The 16,791-nt window shown below is 34.4% G+C and overlaps 1 long non-coding RNA gene across 2 annotated transcripts in view; it reads left to right on the forward strand.

The window, feature by feature from the left end:
* The window catches only part of LOC113601288 (uncharacterized), a 79,877-nt gene that overhangs the window by 1,541 nt on the left and 61,545 nt on the right, over positions 1 to 16,791 (forward strand). For both annotated transcript variants that reach the window (XR_008299375.1, XR_003422463.2), the window contains exon 2: positions 12,460 to 12,551. This is a non-coding gene — a long non-coding RNA (uncharacterized LOC113601288). The remainder of the gene's footprint in view (positions 1 to 12,459; positions 12,552 to 16,791) is intronic.

Here is a 16,791-nt window from a genome sequence, read left to right on the forward strand (position 1 = left end):
CACTTCTTTTCATCTAGGTGTGAACATTTTGTTGTTTTGTTTTTGTTTTTGTTTTTTCCCCAATATTCAGGACACTGGTAGGAAACACAGTTGGGACCACGCTTTGTATATTATAAGAATAGCATCTTTAATTAGGTACTGCTCATTCCTGTCCATGCCATCACTGATTTTGAAATTTCAAGTTTTACTTGTTCCCTTATTCCTCTATTATAGAATTTATAGCCATTTGATTTTTATGTATGTCGTCTATTTAACTCTGTTTCAATATCCAAACTTACACTTACATCTTAGTACTGCTTAATGAGATAATAGTTGGAATTTAACTCTTTTGTGCATTATTCCTACTTTCCAGGGATCTTTCTTACTCCTTCCTGATGCTTATTACCTTCAGTTTGGAAATTTCTTATTTTCTTCTATTTATTTTAAATAGGCTGAAAAGATGTGGATTTCCTTGGGCTAACTTTAAATAGAAATATGTAGATAGTGATGTATTAACAAAAAATATGATGAAAGCTATGACATTTAGAAAGGGAATAAAGAAAATAATTTTCTCATTATAGAAGGCTAATTATAGTTTATAAAGTGGGATGCTGCAAAATCTGCTGCCTGACAGAAATGATTCAAAGTGTTGGTCTTTGTGTTACCAACAGAATTAGAAATACTGTCCTGCAAGTTTAAGCTTAGAATCAGTTGAGAGGATAGAAAGTATAAATGAAATCTGGACTATCCATCTTATCAACAAAAATATGCTTTATGAAGAACCTTAAAGGCACAACTCCATTAAATAATCCAGTGCACAGCAAAATGCCTGTAGTATTATACATGCTCAACATGTTTGTTCAATGTACATAGTACAAATTTTAACTAATGCAGCAAAAGAAAAATAAACGTTATTTATCTTCTCTGCTTCCCCATCACCTGATGGATAAGTGCAAGTTCCTTAGAATGGCATCTTAGTCTCTTCTCATGATCTGGCCTTTGCCTAAATTCGCAGCCTCATTTTCTGTCACAAACCATCTGGTGCTAATGCTCCTGAAACTGCTTTTAGTTCTTTAGAACTTTACTATTTTTGTCTCCATGTTTTTTATTTATGCCCCCACCTCAGTTTATAAAACTCCTATTCCTCTTTCAAACTATGGCTCAGAAATCTCTGATAAGTCTTCCCTCAATTCTCATGAAGAGTTTATCTTTTCTGCTAAACTGCTCCTGCAACTTGTATATACTTTTGATTATTGTATTTATCATATTGATATTGAAATTTCCTTGACTATGAGCCTGTCTCCCCATTGAGCCATGACCATTTATCATGTTTGTGTATTTAAGGTTCAGTATAGTACCTGTATGTCAGGTACTATACTAATTAATCAGTATATGCTTGTTAAGCTGAATTTATTTGCCTATCTAGAGTGAACAGATATGTAAATGGGAAAAAAAAAAACCCCACAAGCTTCTATACTTGAGGGGAAATTGTAACTCATAGTAAGAATGATATGCAAATTCATTTCAAATAACAAAGCATATCTGTTTATCCTCTTCTAGAATAATGCCAATTTCAAAGTGCTCAAATTTTTCTTAATGAATAAATATAGCTAGCCTCCATAAACATTCTCATGAATGTTAGCCATACCAATTAATTGTACATTCTATGTGCCAGACACTATGATCAGCATAGGCAATATAAAGATGAATCAGGCAAAGACTCTCAAAGAGCTCCAATTTTAGTGGGCTAGGTATATATGTAAGCAAACAACTATGATATAGTGTGACAATGATCATTTTAGAAGTATGTATAAGATAATACAACCAGTTAATTCCTTTGAGGAAATGTTTGGGTTCAGTGTCAGGAGAAGCTCTAAACTGATATAGAATGTGGATTGAGGCTCAAATGATGAGTATAAATTCTCAATTTAGATAAAGCATAAGCAGCAACTTGAACATGCTTGGTGTGTTTCGGGAGGATATACTGAATAGAGAAGGATGGCTGAGCCAGAATTTCCCAGAGTTTGTTCTGCTGAATACTAGTTCTGTAAGATGCTTCTTTCAACAGAAGTTTCCATGGCCAAACAAGTTGGAGTAATGTTGACTAATTGTGTTGCCATGTCATGAAATGGGTCACAGTATTCCACTTCCTATTAGCAAGGAGTTCACACTACGATCAAGTCGAGGCACAACGAAACAAATTCCAGAATCCTACCTTTGAGGATTTGTTTCCTGGGACTCTCCATAACAATTTCTGAATCAGTCAAGATTTAGTTAGAAAATAGAAACCATACGTGTTACTTGAACAGAGAAAATGTTAGTAAAAATGTTATTAGGGTACATTGTTAACTCAAAAGATACCAAGAAACAATAATATATCACAATTAGCAAATTCAGGAAGCAACTAACCCCTCTAGGGCTGGGGAAGCAAAGTGAAGAGTTTGGAATTATTAAGATTTAGAGCTTAGGGGAGCATTCCTGTGGAGTTCCTCAGAGGAGATGGTGCTCAGCTGGGACTGGTGTCTTAAGAGGCAGGGATGTGATTAGGCTGATTTGGCAAGTGTTTAAAACTGCAAACAGAACATCAAAGCACTGTAGTACAGCACCTTGCAGTCTAATATACATGTAATTGGGATCCCTAAAGGAGAATAGAGAGAGATTGGGGCTGAAGAAACATTTCAAGAGATAATGACTGAGAAAGTTCCAAAAAATAATGAAAGCATCAAACGACAGATCCAAGAAACCAGGCAACTCCAGTATTGATTGTATACTGCTATATAACAAATTACCCCAAAATTTAGTGGCTTACAACAACAAAAAATTCTTGTCTCCTAGTTTCTTTGGGTCAGAAATTCAGGAGTGGCTTTGGTGGTTCTTTCACTCACTGGGGAGAAAGCAGAAGTCATAGTGCCTTTTAGGACCTAGTCTCTCAAGTCACACAGTGCCACTTCCATCTGATTCTTTTTGTTATAGCAAGTTATGATGTTTGGCCCATACTCAAGAGGAGAGAAATTAGGTTCCACATCTCTATTTCAAATATGAAAGAGGGGCACCTGGGTGGTTCAGTTGGTTAAGCGTCTGACTTTGACTCAGGTCATGATCTCTCTATCTGTGAGTTCAAGCCCCATGCTGGGCTCTGTGCCGACAGCTCAGAGCCTAGCGCCTGCTTCAGATTCTGTGTCTCCCTCTCTCTCTCTGCCCCTCCCCTGCTTGTGCTCCGTCTCTCTTTCTCTCAAAAATAAACACTAAAAAAAATATGAAGGGTAAATAAAGATTGTTTTTATGTAAATAAAATATAGTTCCTATATCACAGCAGACCTACATTATAAGAAATGTTAAAAAACTCTTTAAGGCAAAAATACCACAATACCAGAAAGAAATTTGTGTCTACACAATGAAATGAAGACCTTAACCAATACTTAAAATAAAGTAACATATAAAAGACATCTTTTCCTCATTTTTATTTGTTATAAAGGTAACTAACTATCCAAAACAAAAATAATGGCAAATTTATTGTGGATATAGCATACATAAGAGGAATGTATAACACAAATCGGAAGGAGCAATTCTAAGTGTACACTTGTAAGGTTTCTCCATTGTACATGGTGCAATATAATATTATATGAAAGTAGACTGTGATAAATTAAAGATGTAAATTTTAAACCCTAAGGTAACTACTAAAATATTTTTAAAAGAAATATAATTAATAAGCTAATAATGGAAATATGAAGGAATTATAAAATAATTAATTTTAAAATGTCAGAAAAAAAGAAACAAAAAAGATGGAGCAAATAGAAAATAACTAACGGTAATAGTTTTTAATTCAACCATATTAATAGTTACATTAAATGTAAATGATATAAACTCAAATTTACAGGCTAATTAAAAACTAAGTTCTAATTATATTCTGACTGAAAGAAACTCACTTTAAATATAAAGACAGAGATAGCTTAAACGTTAAAAGATGAAAAAAATACCATGCAAGTATCCATAAAAATAAATCTTGAAATATTAAAATGACTATTTTAATATCAGACAATGTAGGTATCCTAAGAGCAATATGTAATGTTAGAGGGCCAGTTTACCAAGAAGCTTTAACAATATTGTTTGTGCAGCAACAACAGTTCTTCAAAAGTGTTTCATATTATCAGAAAAAACTAATAGAACTGAAAGGAGAAAGATATAAATCCACAATTATATTTGGAGTCTTCAACACTCTTCTCTTAATAATTGGTAAAAAAAATAAAATAAAAAACCAGTATGTGGGTTGGTACATTTGGTAGAGATACACTAAGTAAAAGAAAATGACTCATTCAAGAGAGGAAAGACACATTTAACATTTCTTCTTTTATTATAGTTATGAATCACCTTATTTTTTATAAATACTTTACATTAAAAATATTTTTTTCTTTGAAAAAGTCATATAAATCAAGCTTTACAAATTCAATCCCACTTTCTCGCCCTTTGACTTGTAATTTAATTTCAGAGGTAGTTAGTCTTCATTTCTAATTCATTTTTACAAGTCAGTAGTTCCAAATGTTTAAGATTTTTGTTTCTCAGTAAATGTACAAAATCTATATAAATAAAATTGTAAAACACTTCTGAGAAACACTGAATAGACTTGAACAAATTAAAAGACCTACATTCTTGGCTAAGTATTAAACATTATGAGCTTGACAGTTCTTTCCATATGAATGTATAAAGTTGATACAATCCCAATACAAATATCGAACAAAAATTTTTCTGGACCTGGAAGGTTCATTTTAAAGTCAATATGGGGGCACCGGGGTGGCTCAGTCACTTAAGCATCCAATTCTTGATCTTGGCTCAGGTCATGATCCTGCAGCTCATGAGTTTGAATGGCCCTCATGGAGCGCTTTTCTGGCAGTGCAGAGACTGCTTGGGATTCTCCTTCTCCCTCTCTCTCTGCCCCTCCCCTGCTTGCTAGCTCTCTCTCTCAAAATAAATAAACATAAAAAAAAAATCTTTAAAAAAGTAAAGTTAATGTGGAAAAATAAACAGACAAGAATAGTCAGGAAAATCTACACACATACAAAATTATTATTGAGCTTTCAGCTTTTAATATATTTGCTGGACAAAAAAATCTTGAGTATTTTTGTCTTTCAGTACTTTAAAGATGTGTCTCCATTATTTTTTGGCTTGCATGGTTTATTGAGAAGTTTGCTGTATATGTCTCTTTCTTCCTTTGGCTACTTTTAACATTTTTCTTTTTATAGCTGGTTTTCAGCAACTTTGTTTATGCTGTGCCTTGTTTTTATTCTACTTGGAGTTCATTGAACTTCCTGGGTCTGTGGGTTTGTAGTTTTCATCAATTGGGGAAATTTTAAATTTTATTTCTTCAAATATTTTTTTTCTATTACCTCTTCTCTCTATTTTCCTTTTGGGATTCTAGCTATATATGTTAGGCCACCTAATATTATCTCAGAAGTCTATTTATTTCTTTTTCAGTCTTTTTCTCTTGATGCTTCAGTTTGGATAATTTCTGTTGTTGTGTCTTCAAGTTCACTGGCATTATCTCTGAAGTGTTTAATTTGTTCTAAATCCCATCCATTGTATTTTTCATTTCTTATATTGTACTTCTCTAGAAGTTCCATTTGAGTCACTGTTATATCCTCCACATCTCTCCTCATCATGTCATGTTTCCTCATATTTTCTTAAATATACAGAGTATATTTATATTAGCTATTTCACATATCATTGTTAGTTACATCATCTCTTAATTTTGTGTCTGTTTCTACTGATTTTCTTATGGTTATCAGTCATATTTTCCTGATTTTTTGGTTACCAGACATTTTACACAAATATTACATAAATTTTACATTGTTGGTTTGTGGAATTTGAAGCATTCACTTAAATAGTGTTTTATTTTGAAATGCAGTTAAATTACATGTAATAAGCTGCTTTTGAGGTTTGGTTTTAAGTTTTGTCTTGGCAAGTTTAGAATAGCCGTAGGTCAGGGCTAATTTAGCCCCACAACGAAGGTAATACCTATTCTGAGTGTTCTAGTTAATGTTCCTTGCATTGCAAGAGCTTTTCACTCTTGTTGGTGAAAACAAACTATTCTTATCCCCAGCCCTCTAATGAGCACTGGGAATTGTTCTGCCTATTAGTTTCAAGTCTTGAGTACTTTCCTCTCACATGTACCTGGATCAATACTCAAAGATTCTAGGATACCCCTCTATAGATCTCCAGAACTCTCTCTGCAGAGCTCCCTTTTCTCTGATACTCTGTCCCACAGACTCTTAACTGCCTTGACTCTGCAAACTGATTGCTGTCTCTTCAACCCAGTGAGACAAAGACTTTACTTGCATTCCATCTTCCTGACCTGCAGACTGGAAACTGTCTATAGGCAGCAAATTTGTACAATTACTGGGCTCAACTTGTTTGTTTCCTTTCCCTCAGGGATGACAGTTCTATACTTTCTATTATCCAATATCCAAAAAACGGTTGCTTCTTTTTTGTGTTTTTGCTTCCCACCCCCCACCTCCCACCTAGTCATTTAAGTGGGAGGATAAATCTTGCCCCTTGGTCAGATGTAGCGGGCTGCCACTGCTTTAATTAGGCCTTTTGATTCCCTTATAGTTCATGCAGTGGTTGTGACACTCGGCACAGGTAACATCCTCCAGAACTGGGAAAGCCAAATTTATGCTAAGCCATTAGTACTATCAGGGCTACATTTTCATAAGGGAGGGAGAAGGTGTTGGTCAAAGCACAGATAATTCCCAGATGTCCCTGACAATGACTCGACCTCTAATATTCTACTGTTCTTAGAAGTTCATTCTCTGACTCTGATTTAACACCACTTAAAAGAGTGGTTCTGCTACTAAGTTTGCTTCAAGAACTACAATTACAAGTCCACTTCTCCAAACATCTTAAAGCAAAGATCTGTGAGCGTTAAACTTTCTGTATGCCTGAAAAGTCTTTATTTTGTCATCATTCTTGAGTGATAGTTTGACTTGTCAAAGGTTTCTAGGTTCCAAGTTTTGTTTTCTTTTTCCTCAATACCTTGAAAGTATTTTTCTGGTCTTGTATTTGTTTGTTTTCCTAGTACCAGTGTTACTAATGAGAAATCTAATGACAGTATTTTCTCATTTTTTACAGTATTCTGTGTTTTCTCTGTGGAAGCTTGTCAATATCCTTTACTTTTCACAAGCTTCACCATGAGTTCAGATATGAGTTTTTTTAACTTAATTTTGATCAGCATTTGACAAAATTTTAAAATTCTGCCAAATTGCTACTCATTTTAGTTTAACGTATTGTATTGCCCACCTACCATTCTATTTTTTCCTCCTGAAAATATGTAATATGAATGTCATTTTTTTATATTTTGTTTTTCTTTTTTAAATTTTTTTAATTAAAAAATTTTTTTGATGTTTATTTATTTTTGAGAGAAAGAGACAGAGAGCAAGCAGGGGAGGGGCAGAGAGAGAGGGAGACACAGAATTTGAAGCAGGCTCCAGGCTCTGAGCTGTCAGCACAGAGCCCGACACAGGGCTCAGACTCACGAACTGGGAGATCATGACCTGAGCTGAAATCAGACACTTAACCGTCTAAACCACCCAGGCACCCCATCTTTTATATTTTTTCTTATATCTTGGTGATAGGGGCTTTCCTCAGTTCCATCTTTCTTCATTAATTTTCTTTTCATTTATATTTGGTCTGCTATTTAGCCCATCTTCTGAGTTTTTTTAATATAAAATATAGTTTTTATTTCTAAAATGTCTGGTTATTTTTCTTAACTACTAAGTAATTGTGTGTTTTATCGTCTGTTTTTATTTGTTTGTTGATCTCTTTTATCTCTTTGAACATATTAAATATATTCATTTAATATCTTACTGTACTAAGATAGCAACTAGCTGTTTTCTTTCTTCACCAGAGAACGTAGTGAGATGAGAAAATGAAAACACATTTGAGGGCTTCTGTCTTTAACATTTAAGGGGGATGCAAGGAAAACTTTTTATAGATTTTTTTAGGATTGTAAAAATAGGATTGTTCTCAGAGGCAAGAACATTGACTACATAAAATCAAATCCCTTCTAATCCTGTGGCTGCTTCTAGTATTTGGTAAATGTAATCTTGCCATCTATTCTAAGAAATTATTCTAAAACACACAGAGTTTTGGGGTGCCTGAGTGTCTCCAACTCTTGGTTAAGCATCTAACTCTTGGTTTTGGCTCAGGTGATAATCTTGCCACTTGTGAGTTCAAGCTCTGTGTCGGGCTCTATGCTAGCAATGCAGAGGCTGCTTGGGATTCTCTCTCTCCCCTCTCCCTGTCTCCCTCTCTCTGCCCCTCCCTTGCTTGTGCTCTCTCTCTCAAAATACATAAATAAATTTAAAAAAAAATAAAAAAGTTTTGAGCATAAAGATACCCAAATACCCTTCTATTTATACATGTTTAAAAACTAGAAGTATCTTGTGCATTCAGTCAAATGATACTTAAAGACTCAAAATGGGAACATGGTTGTTATAATGTCAAAAGAAAAAGATAGGATAATAAACTGTATAGATTGTTAACTCGAATACTGGAATGATGCATAGAAAAAAGACTGAAAGGAAATTCACCAAAATACTAACTGTGATTGGTTTAGAGTAGGTTTTTTTTTGTATACTTTCCTGACAATTTTTCCTATAATTTTCTGTAATGACTGAATTGCTTGAAAAATCAAGGAAATGGGAAAAAAATCAATGGTCTAGTATTCGCTGCATGACTTACAAGTTGTTCAAATCAATTGAGACAGAGTAAGTGAAAGCATGTTGTAAACTATAAAATGAAGTAGTAAGCTAAATTATTGTTATTAGCAATAACTGAAGGGTAATATAATTCATCTTTTGAACTCTTCCTATAGAGAGCTCTCTTTTCGGTCAATTTCATCTAATTTATTTTTGTCAATACAAATGGGGTAGCAGAACACTTCGAAAATCTCCCTGAGGATAATAAACTATATTACCTTTTTTGTTATTGCTTTGAACTCTTACCATGATGATAATAAACAAAGCCCCTTCAGCTGGTTTTACCTCCTGCTCTTGTACCCAGGCAACAGCAGTATCCCCTTGAAAAAAAAAAAAAGATAAAACTATTGAGATTTAAAATACAGTTTTACAACTTTCTCTAAAAGGTGAGTTAGTTAAATCACGGGGGAAGAAAATACCAAATTTACAGGAACAAACGTGTGTTTATTTTTTTTTTTTTTAGTGTTTTTATTTATTTCTGAGACAGAGAGAGACAGAGCATGAGTGGGGGAGGGGCAGAGAGAGAGGGAGACACAGAATCTGAAGCAGGCTCCAGGCTCTGAGCTGTCAGCACAGAGTCCGACGCGGGACTCGAACTCACACACCGTGAGATCATGACCTGAGCTGAAATTGGTCGCTGAACCGACTGAGCCACCCAGGCACCCCACAAACGTGTGTTTATTAAGCAACACATTAACTGCAAGGGATTTCATATGTAGATTATCTATAATTTGAATGCAATTTTCTAAATTTTTTTTAATGTGAGTGGTTTCAAAGTCTTTTGGTATTTAATAACATGTGCTATTATTAACACAGTTGTTAAAGTGCAGATGTTTTCTTCAGTGCCTGGCCCTTTCAAGATATTGCCCAGGAGAATGTTATTACTTACAATTGAACTACTTCTGGACCTCATGGCTTCCTTCCTCCTCAGTACCAATTATGTATCTGATGCTTTGGTAGGCAATGGAGATCCAGCTATGAACAGGAGATACAGATCCATCCTTGGGTTTTATGGAGTCTAGTCACACAAGTATTTGAGTGTCTGGTGTGTACCTAGCTCTATCCTGAGAATTTCAGGGTTCCCAAAGGAAAAATACTCCATATACTGAAGAGCCTTTTAGTTCTTGAATGATGTTTTTTTGACCACTGCATAATAGCTTCCTTGGACTACCTACCTGGCTTCTGAACAAGAGGAATTGAAAATAGCCAGAATCAGTCAGCTTCTGTCCATCTTAGACTAGGAACCCCTCTACACTGAAGAAAATCCAGGTGTCAGAAAATTGATTTAAAATAAAAGATACTAATTCTGCCACAGAGTTTTAGAATTGTGATGTATTCAATCCTATCACTTTTTGATAAGCTAATGCAGTTTTGCCATATTTTCTTATGGTCATTTCAGATATGCAGACACATGGGATATATAAATTCTGACTAGACAATGAGCAGCATAAATGAATGTGCTAATAGCTAAACCAGTAGAGGCTGTTCTTTACTTTGTGTAGATTTAATGTCCTCTGGAAGGATCTCCAATTTATTTTTAAAAAATGATTTCTAAGGCTTATAGTATGGGATTCCCAAAATCTCACAATGGTAAAGTAAATGTTATTTATTTAATATTAATTTTATTACATCTTGCATTTAATACTTGTATATTTTTATGAAAGTTTAGTATAGAAGTTTATCATAAGAGGACACTTCTGTGGACATTCATATATAAATAAAACAATTCTAAGACTAGTTTACTAATCAGCTATTTCAGAAGTCATGTTAAAATGTGATTTTAGAATAGGACAGTTTACAATATAGTTCTAATTCATTTTTTATGGATTAAAAATATGAGAGAAATATCATGTAACACCATGTTATTTGGAGGAGACAGGGCTTATAGGGAAATGAGAAGCTGCATTTTGCATTTATTAAACCCCTATCTTTCTGCCATGCCCTCATCTTTAGTCACTACCCTACCCTACCCTATGTGTTTCCCTGATCCTTTTCCTGTCCAATAGAGAATTTTGTTCAAATAGTATTCTTGGAGAACGTCATAACACTATGTGTACCCCTGGCCCACTGCAAAATCAATCTAACCTACTCCAACTGGGTTCTCATTGCTGCTTGACAATCTTGATATTGATCTCCCATTTATTCCCCAGCACACTTCCCTTAGAAGGTGCTTCAGATCTTTCTGCTCACACATCTGATTCACTACTTACCCTTTCCATTCTCACCAGATAATATCCATCCAACTTTACTGAGAAATTTACAGGTAACTAGTGCTGTTTAATTTTTCCTTATCTCTACCTTCAAGCAGCAAACTTTTATTATCAACCATGTGCCGGGCTCTATGCTTGTTCCTGGCACATAGTAGGTGCTCAATAACTGTTGAAATGAATCTATGTGTTGATGAAAAGATAGGTCTAGGGGCTGAGATACTTTACATAGAGGAGGAGTACAGAATGGAAGGGCACAATAGGTAATTTTGACCTTGGATGTTCTTAGTAAAGAAGGATGGTTTCCTATTGCAAAGAAAGAAGAGTTTTGTTTTTGGTTTTGTTTTTTTATTTCCAGGGCTAAACTCTTCTTACCATTCCTTTCTTCTTCCTCTTTGAAAGTGATTCAGCTCTCTCAAAGAAGGACAACTTCATTATATCTAAACATACCTCTCTGAAACCCATCACCATCATCAACAACTAAAATTCTGACCCTACTGACTATAACCATCCCATTTTCATACTTACCTTTTGTATAAGTGCTCTGCAATTACTATAGTATACTTATTTCCTTGTCACCCATATTGTCCTCTTGAATTCATTTTGTCTTTTTTTTTTAATGTTTATTCATTTTTGAGAGACAGAGACAGAGTGTGAGCAGAGGAGGGACACAGAGAGGGGGACACAAACAGAATCTGAAGCAGGCTCCAGGCTCTGAGTTGTCAACACAGAGCCTGATGTGGGGCTCAAACCCACAAACCATGAGGTTATGACCTGAGCTGAAGTCGGATGCTTAACCGACGGAGCCACCAGGCGCCCCGTATTTTGTCATTTTATTATTCCCATTTATACCAACTAAAATCTCACCTACTTTTTTTTTTTTAATCTCACCTATTTTTTAAGACTCATCTCTCACACCAAACATTCTCTGGCCCCTGTAACTGGAAGCTCTCTTGAGAGAACCAGCATTGTCTGTGCTGCTCCTATGATATATATCTTAACCTGCCTTTTACTTCTGTGCAATGCCATGGGTTTCATTTCTAGAACATAGGGTTCAATAAACATTGGTTGAATGAACATCGATAAATTGAATACCTTACATGGGGATGGCAAAAGAAAAAATAGTTAATCTTTTTACAAAATAAACTTTTTTCTTTAATCACTCTAATAAACAATTCATTTTAAATGCTATTTCTATCCATGTCTCGCCACTCCAGTGAATGAAGATGAAATTGTCAGCAATTTGGCCAGCTTCAGTTTTAAGCTAGCAGGATGTTATTAGAAATGGTTATAGTGGTATAGCCATAGTTCCCTGTGTTTATTGTTGGAGGAAAGTAATGCTTTATATCAAATATGTTACTAAAGTCTAGATTTCTCCAATGAAACTTAAAAGGGAATTGTGAGGCACCTCTGAATGACAGGTTTCTGAACCAGTTCCAAGGTGGATTCTGAAGACTACAAATGGGAATTTTTGGTTTGCTTTCAAATAGTTCTGATATTCTTCATTTTGTCATGTTTTTCAGCTGCTACTGGTTATCACTGCACTTTATCAAATAGCATCCCCATTTCAATTGAGAATGAAGAGGTTCTTGGATAAAGAACTTATAAAAATCAGGTACAATAATAAAGTCATGGATGATTCTTGGAATTTGCTAAAATGAAATGCTGCATCTAAGTGCAATATAAGTGCAACATCTTAGCTATATAAGATCATTATCATAAAGTAATCATCATGATTAAAAAAAAACCCTAATTGAATCATTATTCTTTCCAAAAGATCAGAATTCTGAGAATACTACTCAGAAGCTCTCAAACTTAATATGGAGCAGGAAATATTGCGATGAGTCCTCAAGAGTGAGAAATAAAAAACAGTTGTGCTGTTCTTTCATTGTGCTTTTTAAATTTCATTATTCATAACTGTATAGTACTTATGTATGGTGAAGAATGTAGTCAGAGGGGAATGCATCTGTCAGAATCTTAGTATATAAAAAAGAATAGAAGTAAAAACAAAATAAGCATACTCAGTAAGTTATCATATGTCATATTTGAAACTTGAGCTATATATTCTTTTTTGAAACAAGGATAATAAAACAATAAATAAAATTTTTAAAATGTGTACTTATGCTATAACTAAATAAAAGAGACTTGTAAGCAGGTGAATAAAGCTAGATCTATGATTTCTTATTTTGACTCCCTGGACAATACCAACAGCAAAATAATGCCCAAAATATGCGTATCCTTTTGTAACTGTATCTACAAGGATACAAATGATATTTTAATATTCAATGAGAAATATTACATATATAAAAGTTATGGAAATCTAACACTAAATTTTGTGGTGGTTAACATTTTAGTAGAGTCTGTGGTCAGTATAAAATTTTAAAATAATGTATAGAGTTTGAAAGTATGATGGATACCAAAGACGAGAAAGAAAAGAAATTGTAGATAATTCAGTAAGAAGACGCTTGAAGGATCTATTTAGCTTGATTTTTTACCCAGCAGATTAAAAAGTGAAATGCCTAATTTTATATATTTATGGATTATATTTTAAGATGCTTTAATTTAGTCATTCTGTTTTTCAGTCTTCTCATATCTTGACATTGATTCCCATATTGACCTAAGTAAGCTACTACATCAGGCATAGTCTGATGTAGTAAACCTTAGTGCCTTAAAACATGACAAGTTTTTGTTTCTTGCTCCTGTTACATGTACATCATTAGTTGGCTGGGGACTCTCCTGTACATTATCCTCATTTAGAGACTCTGGCTGAAGAGGGGGTCTACCTACACTGTTTCACAATTACTGTGGAAAAGAAAAAGTAAAATGGAAAATAAGCACAAAATATTAAAGCTTCTCCCTAAAAGTGATGTTTTGTTACTTCTGATCACATTGCTTGACTAATGCAAAGGATATGGCCATGCTAACTTCAAATGGGATCAAGAATGATAGTCCCCTCATGTGCTCTGAAGGAGAAAGGCCAGACTTACTTAGTATACTAATGAGTTCTATACTCATCTATAAAGGACTGGAGATGGCAACTCTTTTAATTCATTCTCTGTTCAAGCCAGATTTGAGTGTTGCTTCCTTTTCTAGTTGTAGGACGAGAAGGATATTGATGGATGATAACTTTCTTCAAAGGAAGAAATGTAAGAGAATATTATATGGAGCATTAGGATAAACTTTTATTCTTCACTCATTTGTTTATGGACTTATTTCTTCTTTAGCCCCCAAGGAGGCTATAATTTGTCAGGAAACATAGGTCTGGGCTCCATGAAACAACTGGAGGATGAGGCAGACTATCATATCATTCCAGTGAATGGTTTATAGGCCACAAAATAAAATCAAAAAAGTAGGTGAAATTAAGGAAAAGATAAGTGTTAAGTGAGTTAAGAAAATTTCCTTGAAGAAGATATATCATTAGATGGACATGAAATATTAGGTTTAGTTTAATCAAAAGAAGGAAAGAAGTTATTTCTTTTTTTTTTTTAACGTTTATTTATTTTTGAGACAGAGAGAGACCGAGCATGAATGGGGGAGGGTCAGAGAGAGAGGGAAACACAGAATCTGAAACAGGCTCCAGGCTCTGAGCGGTCAGCACAGAGCCCGACGCGGGGCTCGAACTCACGGACTGCGAGATCATGACCTGAGCCGAAGTCGGCCGCTTAACCAAGTGAGCCACCCAGGCGCCCCAGAAAGAAGTTATTTCTAATAAGAAACACAGCAAGTAAGAAGCCAGAAATGAGAATGAGCAAGGAAGAAGGAGAGATGAGATTTGCTCAACTGGAGTAAAGGGTAAGATTAAAAGTTGAAATAGTACGTTAGGATTAGTTTTCTGTGAACTTGAACATGAGGCTATAACCTTTATATTTGACCTAATGGAAAGTAGTAAGAAACTGTGGATTCAGCTAAAGCCAGAATAAAAGAGTGTTTTAAATTGTAGGAGTTTTAAGGATACACCTGAAGAAAAAATTCCGAGGAAGTTATATTTTGTTACAAAAATGTTTTGAGAAAGCTGAAGACTGGGTTCCTGTTAGACTTTAAGTGTTTCAATCTGGTTGGTGAGATAGACCATGCCTTTGAGATAAAAGTAGTCTTTGGTTAAAATTTTCAAGTATAAATTTGGTCACTGATGGAAACTCTCTAGAAATAGTTAAGAAAAATTAATTCAGCTATCCAAAAAAGTTTTGGTTATTCCACCTGGAGATAAAAGGTTGATTTAACTTATGTTACAATTATTAAAAAGACCCATACATATATCATAAAATATAAATATGCTACCTAATACCCTGTACCCATGTGCTACCTCGTAAAAGAGCATACTGTTTTCAAGTCATGAAAAAATAAAAATTCATTGTGTCCTATATTAATTAAAGCATGAACCATAGTTTCATAGGAAAAGCATGGTTTTTAGAAGGAGACATATCTGGGTTCACATCCAAGGTGAGCTTGACAGAGAAGTAGAGAAGGCTAAACTACTCTAGCTTCTAGAGCCTTGAATTCCTCACCTATAAAATGGCAATAATAGGGGTACCTAGCTGGCTCAGCTGCTAGAGCATATGGCTCTTGATCTTGGGGTCGTGAGTTTGAGCCCCATGTGTGTTTTTTTTTAAATAAATAAGCAAATAAAATGTCAATAGTAATTGGATCTGCCTCAGAGTTGTCAATAAATGATGAAACATATATAAAGTAGCTAGATATAATAGGTATGGTAGCAGTGATGGCAATGATTATATAGAAGCAACTACTTAATATTATTGAATTGAGTTGAGTTGAATTTAATGAAAATTTCCCGTCTTTATATTTGTAAAGATTATAAAATTAGTAAATCCTAATTATTAATGATTTATTCACTAAAATTTATTTCATAATTTTACTTGTATTCTAGAAATAAGTAAAAAGAAGAAGTAAAGAAGAAAATAAATGTTAAGTCAGAGAATTCAGTGTTCTATTTCTTAAGTGTTCATGATCCCTAATAGGTTTTATTCCACTTAACAGATGGCCACCCCAAAGGCAGAAACTTTCATCAGTGACTACTCCCTAAAACTGTTTGTGGTGAATAGTACAATCCTATTTTTCAGATGAGGAGGCTATACAAAATAAGTAGAACTCAAGAAGTTAGTTGAAAAAGCAGTACTTTAACTCATGGCATTTGATTTATATTACTGTGTTGACTTTGTTGTTCCTCAGTAGTTTTATAGTACCTTGCCTTTTAGAGGAGAAGTTATGGTTATGAATGTCAGTCTTCAAACTGTACCCCAAGGACCACATTTAGTCAATCTAAGGTCCCTGAGGATTTGATCACTTCCCAAAATTGTATTCCTGGTTCTTTCCCATATCTGCTGCATACACTGAGTATAGAAGATCTGAGAGTATGGTGATAAGTAAAATGAAAACAAAGAAATAAAATAGAAATTCATATTTAACAGCCTTGAGGTAGTAATCATGAAATTTTGATTTGAAATGGTCTTAAAGTAAAATTACTAAATTTTAATTTGAAAATATACACACACACACACATACGCATGCATATGCTAATAGGGCCTTTGGCTTAATTGAGTATTAAGGTCTGATACTTCCTCTAACTGGGTAGAGCAGTGCAGTATGGTACTAATGTCCTTAGTCTAAGCAGTTACAAAAAAATGAACAATGGTAATCGTTCTCAAGTATTTATTTTGGTGGTTCCTCAAGAGATAGTCCAGAGGTTCCGCCTTACTGGAGAATCATCTACCCCATTACCACTTTGACATCACTTAAAATGGAGTGTGTATGTATGTGTGTGTATAGAAAAAAATCACTTAAGGTGACAAAGTAAATTCAATTAGACCAGGTAAGTATTTTGGCCTGTATGTGAAGGG

Source organism: Acinonyx jubatus, chromosome B3, assembly GCF_027475565.1.
Source record: "Acinonyx jubatus isolate Ajub_Pintada_27869175 chromosome B3, VMU_Ajub_asm_v1.0, whole genome shotgun sequence".
Classification (NCBI taxonomy): domain Eukaryota; kingdom Metazoa; phylum Chordata; class Mammalia; order Carnivora; family Felidae; genus Acinonyx; species Acinonyx jubatus.